Raw genomic sequence first — 12000 nt, 5'->3', positions numbered from 1 at the left:
TTGCGCCTTCGATCTTCATCTCCAACGCACGTACATGATCTCCATCATCAACGGGCATGATCTCCATCATCGTCGGCGTAGCGTCAAGGTCCATGGCGCCGTCTTCATGGTTGTTCACCTCATGTAGGAACTATTACAACTACTTTGAAATACTACTCAACATGAAATTTAAAGACAACCATAAGGCTCCTGCCGGTTGCCACAATACAATAATGATCATCTCATACATATTCATCATCACATTATGGCCATATCACATCACCAAACCCTGCAAAAACAAGTTAGACGTCTCTAATTTGGTTTGCATATTTTACGTGGTTTAAGGTTTTCGAGTAAGATCCAATCTACCTACGAACATGAACCACAACGGTGATACTAGTGTTGTCAATAGAAAGAGTAAATTGAATCTTCACTATGGTGGGAGAGACAGACACCCGCAAAGCCACTTATGCAATACAAGTTGCATGTCGAACGTGGAGCAAGTCTCATGAACGCGGTCATGTAAAGTTAGCCCGAGCCGCTTCATCCCACCATGCCACAAAGATGCAAAGTACTCGAACTAAAGACAACAAAGCATCAACGCCCACAAAACAATTGTGTTCTACTCGTGCAACCATCTATGCATAGACACGGCTCTGATACCACTGTAGGGATTCGTAGCATAGAAAACAAAAAAAATTCCTACCGCGAGAATGCAATCCAAGCCAAGATGCAAACTAGAAGATGGGAGCAACGAGGGGATGAACGAGACTAACCCTTGAAGATTTCCAAAGCCTACAAGAGGAGGCTGTCGTTGGTGTGGTAGACGATCACTTGCCACTTTCAAAAGCGCGTAGAAGATCTTGACGGTGCCACAATCGGGCAGCACCTCCGTACTCGGTCACACGTTCGGTGTTGATGAAGACGACGTCCTTCTCCCCGTTCCAGCGGGCAGCGGAAGTAGTAGATCCTCCTCGGAATCCCGGCAGCACGACGGAGTGGTGGCGGTGGTGGTGGAGAACTCCGGCAGGGCTTCGCCTAAGCGTATGCGGGAGTTGTATGTGGAGGATAGGTAGCTAGGGTTTGGGGAGAGGGGGTTTGGGCGCCGGCCAACTAGGGCTGCGGCCAAGGGTGGCAAGGTGTGGCCGGCCCCTCCCCTATGCCCCTCATTATATAGGTGGAAGCCCCAAGAGTTGTATCCCAAGTCTTCGAATAAGACCCCAACACCAAAACCTACCTTTTGTGGGAAACCTACTCAAGATGGGAGTCCCACTCTAGGTGGGATTCCCACCTTTCCTTGAGGGAGGGTGGCCGGCCACCTTAGGTGGAGCCCACCTGGGACTCCTCCCTTAGGGTTTGGCCGGCCAAGCTTGTGGAGTCCCTACCTTCCATAGTGCCTTTCTTCCGGACTTTTCTAGAACCTTCTAGAACTGCCATAAATGCACCGGATCATTTCCAAACTTGGAATATGACTTCCTATATATGAATCTTATTCTCCGGACCATTCCGGAACTCCTCGTGATGTCCTGGATCCCATCCGAGACTCCGAACAAAACTTCGAACTCCATTCCATATTCCATATCTACTTAAACGACATCAAACCTTAAGTGTGTCACCCTATGGTTCGTGAACTATGTAGACATGGTTGAGACCTCTCTCTGACCAATAACCAATAGCGGGATCTGGAGATCCATAATGGCTTCCACACATTCAACGATGACTTTAGTGATCGGCTGAACCATTTACTTATGATACCGATCCCCTTTGTCACGCGATATATTTTACTTGTCCGAGGTTTGATCATCGGTATCTCTATACCTCGTTCAACCTCGTCTCCTGACAAGTACTCTTTACTCGTACCGTGATATGTCATCTCTTATGAACCATTCATATGCTTGCAAGCTAATTTAGATGACATTCCACTGAGAGGGCCCAGAGTATATCTATCCGTCATCGGGATGGACAAATCCCACTGTTGATCCATATGCCTCAACTCATACTTTCCGGATACTTAATCCCATCTTTATAACCACCCATTTACGCATTTGCGTTTGATGTAATCAAAGTACCCTTCCGACATAAGTGATTTACATGATCTCATGGTCGAAAGGACTAGGTAACTATGTATCGAAAGCTTATAGCAAATAACTTAATGACGTGATCTTATGCTACGCTTAATTGGGTGTGTCCATTACATCATTCAACAATGACATAACCTTGTTATTAATAACATCCAATGTTCAGGATCACGAAACGATGATCATCTATTAATCAACAAGCTAGTTATACAAGAGGCTTACTAGGGACTCCTTGTTGTTCACATAACACACATGTATCAATGTTTCGGTTAATACAATTATAGCATGGTATGTAAACATTATCATAAACTCAAAGATATATTATAATAACCATTTTATTATTGCCTCTTGGGCATATCTCCAACAAATGCGTGGGATATTTCACTTTGTTTCACAAAATGGACGCCCATTTAAACAATTTAGTTGTTTCAGATCCACAATTAAGATGTTGTTTCACAAATATTTCAATGATTCATGGGCTATGGGTTTGTGTTTAAGAAGTTCACCATGGGATCCTTCTAGTGTTTCACTTGGTCGTTTATATTTGACATTAATTACAAATGAATGGAGCGTGTTTCAATAATCCATTTGCTATTTGATTATGTTTCACAAGATGTACATGAAATGTTTCAACTGTTTGACAAGTTGACTATGAATCTTTCTAGTGTTTCATCGGTCGGGCATGTTTCACCTTTGTTAAAAAAATGCTTGGACGTTGTTTCAATAATGCATGGGATGTATGCTTTTTTCACAAGTTGACCATGGAATCCTTATAGTGTTACAGTTCTCCAGGCATGTTTCACATTAGTTCCAAATGCATGGAGGGTGTTTCAATACTACATGGGCTACTTAACTGTGTTTCACGAGTTGAACATGGAGTCCTTCGGCTATTTCATTCACAACTTCCACATGGAATGATTCTAGTGTTTCGGTTCGTCGCACATGTTTCACCTTAGTTAAAAAATTGGATGGATGATGTTTCAATAATGAATTGGCTATATTCGACTTTGTTTCACAAATTAACCATGGAATGCTTCTAGTGTTTTTATGTTTCATAAATGTTCCAAGTGAATATATTGCACATTCATATTTTATACAAGTACCTACAATGGTTGATGCAATTTTTTATTGTTTCGCAAGTTGAACATGGAATCCTTCAAATGTTTACAACTTGACACTAAATGTTTTTGCTATTTTTGTTCGCCGGGCATGTTTCACATTGGATACAATTAGATGGGTGGTGCTTCAATAATGCATGGGCTATAGGAATGTGTTTCACAGTTGACCGAGGAATCCTTCTAGTGTTTCTGTTCGTCGATCATGTTTCAGATTGGTTACAATTGGATGGATGGTGTTTCAATAATGCATTTGCTATAGGATTGTATTTAACAAGTTCACCATGTGACCCTTCTAGAGTTTCACTTTGTCGTTCATTTTTCACATTAATTACAAATTAATGGAGGTGTTTCAATAATGCATGGTCTATTTGATTGTGTTTGACAAGTTGGACATGAAATGTTTCAACTATTTTCGAAGTGACCATGAATCTTTCTAGAGTTTCAGTTCGTCCAACATGTTTCACATTGGTTACAAATGGATGGACGGTGGTTCAATAATGCATGGGTTATTTGATTGCGTTTTGCAAGTTGAACATGGAGTCCTTTAAATGTTTCACAAGTTGGTGATGGGATATTTCTAGTGTTTCATTCGTTGGGCATGTTTCGCATTGGTTACAAATGGATGGACTGTGCTTCAATAATGCATGAGCTATTTGATTGCGTTTCGCAAGTTAAACATGAAATCCTTTAAATGTTTCTGACTGTCTACAACTGGCGCGTGGTTGACGTGGGAGGTAGAAATCTCTGTGGTGTAGCTTTTCGTTCCCCGGCAACGGCGCCAGAAAATAGCTTGATGTCTACTCACGCTTCTTTTCCCGTAGACAGTGTTGGGCCTCCAAGAGCAGAGGTTTGTAGAACAGCAGCAAGTTTTCCCTTAAGTGGATCACCCAAGGTTTATCGAACTCAGGGAGGAAGAGGTCAAAGATATCCCTCTCAAGCAACCCTGCAATCACGATACAAGAAGTCTCTTGTGTCCCCAACACACCTAATACACTTGTCAGATGTATAGGTGCACTAGTTCGGCGAAGAGATAGTGAAATACAAGTGGTATGAATGTATATGAGCAGTAGTAACGGCGCCAGAAAATACTTGCTCGCGTGCAGTTGACGATGGTAATATTGCAGGAAGTAAAGATGCAGTAGAACACTAAATAAGCGATGATTGCAGTATTTGGAAACAAGGCCTAGGGATCATACTTTCACTAGTGGACACTCTCAACATTGATCACATAATAAAACCACTCTACACTCTCTTGTTGGATGACACTACAAGAAAAGTTGCCATGGCCGACGAAGTTGAAGTCGCGCCGTGGTTGCTGGTGTACCATGGCCGACGATTTTGGGTCTGTCCGTTGTGCATGTCAAAACATTTTTTTTCTCATTTTTGAGGCCACCTAGCCCGACGAAACCGGCCAAAACGTTGCGTATGGTGGCCCGGGACGTGGTGCATCTCGAATTCTCGGGTTCGCCGGCCGAGTCAACGCAAATCCGCACCGCCGAGGGATGTAGGGCCCAGATGGCAGCCTCTCTGGCATTGTTTTTTTTCTCGATCGCGCCATCTCGTTCAACGCTCTCCGATCGAGCCGTTTACGATGCAGGATCATGGGTCCCGCATGTCATCCTCTATGAACCAAAATTCTTTCTATTCTTGGATTTTTTTGACACCCTGATTTCTGGCTACTTCCTTTTTCTTTTGATCCCTTGCCGCCTTGGAAATGTTGACACCGCTGCTGCTAATTGGGACCCGCATGTCATCCTCTATGAGCAATCAACTTTCTTTTCTTGGAGTTTTTTTTGGCACCTCAAATTTGGTCACTTTCCTTTTTCTTTCGATCCCCTGCCGCCTCTCAAACGGTGATACCGCTGCTGCTAAATGGGACCCGCATGTCATCCTCTATGTACTATAAAACTTTCTTTTCTTGGATTTTTTTGGCACCTCATATTTGGTCACTTACCTTTTTCTTTCGATCCCCTGCCGCCTCTCAAACGGTGAGACCGCTGCTGCTAAATGGGACCCGCATGTCATCCTCTATGTACTATAAAACTTTCTTTTCTAGGATTTTTTTTGGAACCTCATATTTGGTCACTTGCCTTTATCTTTCGATCCCGTGCAGCCTCTCAAACGGTGATACCACTGCTGCTAAATGGGACCCGCATGTCATCCTCTATGTACAATCAAGTTTCTTTTCTTGAATTATTTTTGGCTCCTGATATTTGGTCACTTGCATTTTTCTTACGATCTCACGCCACGTTGAGGACCCTGCAGGCTCATGGGACCCGCATGTCATCCTCTATGTACTATAAAACTTCTTTTCTTGGATTATTTTTGGCTCCTGATATTTGGTCACTTGCCTTTTTCTTTCGATCCCGTGCAGCCTCTCAAACGGTGATACCGCTGCTGCTAAATGGGACCCGCATGTCATCCTCTATGTACACTCAAGTTTCTTTTCTTGAATATTTTTGGCTCCTGATATTTGGTCACTTGCCTTTTTCTTTCGATCTCATGCCACGTTTGAAACGTTGAGGAACCTGCTGGCTCATGGGACCCGCATGTCATCCTGTATGTGCTATAAAAGTTTATTTTCTTGGGTTTTTTTTACCCTCTGATTTTTGGCTATTTCCTTTTCCTTTTGATCCCCTGCCGCCTTGGAAACGTTGAGTAAGCTGCTGACTCATGGGACCCGCATGTCATCCTCTATGTACAATCAACTTTCTTTTTCTTTTGATCTCAAGCCGCATTTGAAACGTTGAGACCGCTGCTGCTAATTGGGACCCGCATGTCATCCTCTATGTACAATAAAGTTGTTTTTTGGATTATCTTTGGCTCCTGATATTTTGTCACTTGCCTTTTTCTTTCGATCTCATGCCGCCTTTGAAACGTTGAGTAAGCTGCTGGCTCATGGGTCCCGCATGTCATCCTCTATGAACAATAAAAGTTTCCTTTCTTGGAGTTATTTTTGACCCCTAATTTCTGGCTATTTGCCTTTTTCTTTTGATCTCCTGCCCCCTTTGAGACGATGAGGACGCTGTTGGCAGGTCGGTCCCACATGTCATCCTCTGTGAACAATAAAAGTTTCCTTTGATGGATTTATTTTGAACCCCTAATTAATTTCGGGATATTTCCTTTTTTTTTCCTTTGATCTCCTGCCGCCTTGGAATCGTTGAGGATCTTTCGCCTCATGGGTCCCGCATGTCATCCTCTCAGAACGATAAATTTTTTTTTTATTGGATTTTGTTTACCAAATGATTTTTGGCAAATTTTTTCTTTCTATCTCCTGCCGCCTTTAAAACGTTGAGGACGCTGCTGGCTCATGGGTCCCACATGTCAGCCTCTATGAACAATAAACGCTGAGGATGCTGCTGCCTCATGGGTCCCGCATGTCATCCTCTTAGAACGAAAATGTTTCTTTTCTTGGATTTTGTACCAACATATTTTTGGTTTATTTTTTCTTTCCATCCCCTGCCGCCTTTAAAATGTTGACGACGCTGCTGGCTCATGGGTCCCCGATGTCAGCCTCCCCGTACAAGAAACATATGATATCTTGATTATTTCGCAGACAATAAACAGTGTATTGCGCTCTGAGCTATATCAAACGGAAAATTAAATATTTATTTTTACATAAAAAAACTTGTATGTTGAATCTCCTTGTTTTTTGTCTTTGCGAAGCATAGGACTTTCCTGTTTTTTTTAGAAAATTCGGAACTTTCCTGTTTTGGAGTGGGCTGAAATTGTACGAGTCAAAAGGCCCAGCAGGATAGTTCGAAGGCCCAGATGTCCAGATGCAGCCCAATTGAAATCTTTCTTCTTGGATTTTTTTCACCCCCTGATTTCTGGCTACTTCATTTTTCTTTTGGTTCTGTGCCGCCTTGGAAACATTGAGACTGCTGCTGCAAAATGGGACCCGCATATCATCCTCTATGTACAATAAAATTTCTTTTCTTGGATTATTTTTGGCTCCTGATATTTGGTCAATTGCCTTTTTCTTTTTATCCCGCGCAGCCTCTCAAACGGTGAGACCGCTGCTACTAAATGGGACCCGCATGTCATCCTCTATGTACAATCAAGTTTCTTTTCTTGAATTATTTTTGGCTCCTGATATTTGGTCACTTGCCTTTTTCTTTCGATCTCATGCCACGTTTGAAACGTTGAGGAACCTGCAGGATCATGGGACCCGCATGTCATCCTCTATGTACTATAAAACTTTCTTTTCTTGAATTATTTTTGGCTCCTCATATTTGGTCAGTTGCCTTTTTCTTTCGATCTCATGCCACGTTTGAAACGTTGAGGAACCTGCTAGCTCATGGGACCCGCATGTCATCCTCTATGTCCATCAACTTTATTTTCTTGGATTTTTTTTACCCCCTAATTTCTGGCTACTTTCTTTTTCTTTTGATCTCAAGCCGCATTTGAAACGTTGGGACTGCTGCTGCAAAATGGGACCCGCATGTCATCCTCTATGTAAATAAAGTTTCTTTTCTTGGATTATCTATGGCTCTTGATATTTTGTCACTTGCCTTTTTCTTTCGATCTCACGACGCCTTTGAAACTTTAAGTAAGCTGCTGGCTCATGGGTCCCGCATGTCATCCTCTACGAACAATAAAAGTTTCCTTTCTTGGAGTTATTTTTTACCCCTAATTTCTGGCTACTTGCCTTTTTCTTTTGATCTCCTGCCCCCTTTGAAACGATGAGAACGCTGTTGGCAGGTTGGTCCCACATGTCATCCTCAATGAACAATAAAACTTTCCTTTGATGGATTTATTTTGAACCCCTAATTAATTTCTGGATATTTCCTTTTTTTCTTTTGATCCCCTGCCACCTCGGAATCGTTGAGGATGCTGCTGCCTCATGGGTCCCGCATGTCATCCTCTCAGAACGATAAATGTTTATTTTTATTTTTTTTACCAACTGATTTTTGGTTTATTTTTTCTTTCGATCCTCTGTCGTCTTTAAAACGTTGACGACGCTGCTGGCTCATGGGTCCCCGATGTCAGCCTCCCCGTACAAAAACATGTGATATCTTGATTATTTTGCAGACAATAAACAGTATATTTCGCTCTGAGCTATTGCAAACGGAAAAAATAAATCTTTATTTTTAAATAAACAAACTTATATATTGAATCTCCTTGTTTTTTGTTTTTGCGAAGCATAGGACTTTCCTGTTTTGGAGTGGGCTGAAATTGTACGAGTCCAAAGGCGTCAGCAGGATAGTTCGAAGGCCCAGACGGCCAGATGCAGCCCAATTGAAACCTTTCTTTTCTTGGATTTTTTTGACCCCCTGATTTCTGGCTACTTCCTTTTTTTTGTCCTGTGCCGCATTGGAAACGTTGAGAACTCTACTGCTAAATGGGACCCGCATGTCATCCTCTATGTACAATAATTTCTTTTCTTGGATTATTTTTGGCTCCTGATATTAGTCACTTGCTTTTTTCTTTCCATCTTATGCCGACTTCGAAACGCTGAGACCGCTGCGGCAAAATGGGACCCACATGTCATCCTCTATGTACAATAAAAATTACTGTTCTTGGATTATTATTTTTGGCTCCTGATATTTGGTCACTTGCCTTTTTCTTTCGATCTCATGCCACCTTTGAAACGTTGAGGAACCTGCTGGCTCATGGGACCCGCATGTCATCCTCTATGTACTATAAAACTTTATTTTCTTGGATTTTTTTTCACCCTCTGATTTTCTTTTGATCCCCTGCTGCCTTGGAAACGTTGAGTAAGCTGCTGACTCATGGGACCCGCATGTCATCCTCTATGTACAATCAACTTTCTTTTTTTGGAGTTTATTTTTGACCCCCTAATTTCTGCCTACTTCCTTTTTCTTTTGGTCCTGTGCCACCTTGGCAACGTCGAGACCGCTGCTGCATGATGGGACCCGCATGTCATCCTCTATGCACAATAAAAGTTTCTTTCGTGGATTATTTTTGGCTCCTGATATTTGTCACTTGCCTTTTTCTTTCGATCTCATGCCAACTTTGAAACGTTGAGAACGCTGCTGCAAAATGGGACCCGCATGTCATCCTCTATGTACAATAAACGTTTTTTCTTGGATTATTTTTGGGACCTGATATTTGTCACTTGCCTTTTTCTTTCGGTATCATGCCGCTTCTGAAACGTTGAGGAAGCTGCTGGCTCGTGGGTCCCGCAAGTCATCCTCTATGTAGAATAAAAGTTTCCTTTCTTGGAATTATTTTTACCCCTGATTTCTGGTTACTTCCTTTTTCTTTTGATCCCGTGCCGCCTTGGAAACGTTGAGACCGCTGCTGCAAAATGGGACCCGCATGTCATCCTCTATGTACAATAAAGTTTCTTTTCTTGGATTATTTTTGGCTCCTGATATTTGGTCACTTCCTTTTTCTTTCGATCCCGTGCCCCTTGGAAACGTTAAGACCACTGCTGAAAAATGGGACCCGCATGTCATACTCTATGTACAATAAAGTTTCTTTTCTTCGTTTATTTTTTGCTACTGATGTTTTGGCACTTGCATTTTTCTTTCGATCTCATGCCGCCTTTGAAACGTTGAGACCGCTGCTGCAAAATGGGACCCATATGTCATCCTCTATGTACAATAAAAGTTTCTTTTCTTGGATTATTTTTTGCTCCTGATATTTGGTCACTTTCCTTTTTCTTTCGATCTCATGCCGCCTCTGAAATGTTGAGTAAGTAGCTGCCTCATGGGACCCGCATTTCATCATCTATGTACAATAAAGTTTCTTTTCTTCGATTTTTTTACCCCCTGATTTTTGGTCACTTGCCTTTTTCTTTCGATCCTATGCCGCCTTTGAAATTGAGGAGGCTGCTGGCTCATGGGTCCCACATGTCAGCCTCTATGAACAATAAACCTTTCCTTTGTTGGATTTATTTTTACCCCTAATTTACGGATATTTGCCTTTTTTCTTTTGATCCCCTGCGGCCTTTGAAACGATGAGGACGATCTTTGGCAGGTCGGTCCCACATGTCATCTTCTATGAAGAATAAAAGTTTCCTTTGTTGGATTTACTTTTGACCCCTAATTTCTGGCTATTTGCCTTTTTTTCATTTGATCCTCTGCCGACTTTGAAATGATGAGGATGCTGCTAGCAGATCTGTCCCACATGTCAGACTCTCTGAACTATGAATGTTTCCTTTCTATGATTTATTTTTGACCCCTATTTTCGAGATACTTGCTTCTTTTTTTTTGGATATCCTACCACATTTGAAATGTTGAGGACGCTGCTGGCTCATGGGTCCCACATGGCATCCTCTTTGGACGATAAACCTTCATTTCTTGTTAATGACAGGTTTATCTGTATTATTTTTGCAGACTAATACAAGCTCATTCGCTCCAAGATCTTGCAAGTTAATAGAATATATATCATGGAATTATTAGGATATGTTTTAAATTTCAAATCCACTTTATGAATTTTTAAAAATACCGTGATCCATGTGGGTATGGAGCGATCAAGGATTTTCATATTGGCCATGAGCAGTTTCAAAAATTGCAACCCAATAATTCAAAATAAATACAAACAACTTTTATGTAGAATCTCCGTGTTTTTGTTTGTTTGCCAATCATAGGATCTGTGGTTCTTTAGAAAAGGGCCGACATTTCATGAGCAGAAAGGCCCATTTCTAGTTATTGGGCTTCGACAGCCGGAGCAAGTAGGCCAATAGCAAATACCATGTAGATGGCTGTTGGAACCCAAAAGTATTTGTTGCCTAGACTTAGATGCCAAACTCAGCCTTATTGACATGAACCTTGCTATGCACACGACAATTTCAGTCCGATCCGTGTACGAAACACAAGATCCAAACCCTTCGTGTGAGGTAGCAGGTGGCAGCACACCTCCAGATGCTCAATCGTACATACACATATCATATAGGAGTTGTCGTATGTACATCTGTTCCGTATTGACATGTTTTTTCTTTGGTCCACAAGTGGGGTCCGCACAGTCACCTAGGTCGCTCATCTACTTCCTTGCTCGTAGTTGATGCATGTTTAGTGGCCTGCAGCAAGAATCACTGCCCCCAGGGATGTACTTTACCCTTTAGCGGCGAAAAAAATAGGAATGGTCCTCTCATGAGTATGATCAACAAGAGGTGGCTATTTTTTTTGACGTTTTCAACTGGGTAGCTACATTGTGCGGACCAGCTTAATTTGACGTTTTCAACTGGGTAGCTACATTGTGCGGACCGCACATGCACAACCAAAGTCATGTGTTGGTATGTGCCTTCTTTTTGGCACAACAAGAGGTGGCTATATTATAAAGGACGTACACACATTGTAATTATAGTGCTGAAATAAAGTCAATCCTAAAACAGCCATGCATGGGTTATAATATGAAGGCAACACGAAATACAAAAGCAGGGCAGTGTTCAAATAAACTGATTCAAACTAGTACGTACTAAAAACAGTGTACTACTTCTCAACACTTCAAGCATAATAAAAAAGTGCGTCAGTGTTTTTTTAAAGGTAACACCGAACGGGCAATGTTTAAAGCAGGCTTAAACCACATAGCCGCTTGTCGGACAATACCCCAACCATCTCTGGGAAGGCTGATAACTCCCACAGTCTCACCTTCATCTGGCTGGAGGTTGCAGCGCAAAATTTTAGGGTAATCATTATGAAGAAACTTCCGGTATGCTGTGTAGACGCAGTTTTTCCTCATGAATGGAACCAATGTGCCATCAGGAGCTTTGGATTCACGCTTCTTCAGATTGCCAATGATCGGGTAATTGAGTCCGAGGAACAGAGAGTGGTCTTCGAGGCTGTTAACTGCCTCCAAAGAGAGTCTCCTGCACGTGCAGTAGATAAGGGATCCTGCTCAAAGACGTAGGTGGC

The sequence above is a fragment of the Lolium perenne genome, chromosome 5 (genome assembly GCF_019359855.2).
Source record: "Lolium perenne isolate Kyuss_39 chromosome 5, Kyuss_2.0, whole genome shotgun sequence".
Taxonomy (NCBI): domain Eukaryota; kingdom Viridiplantae; phylum Streptophyta; class Magnoliopsida; order Poales; family Poaceae; genus Lolium; species Lolium perenne.
Note: the sequence above shows the minus strand (reverse complement) of the source record.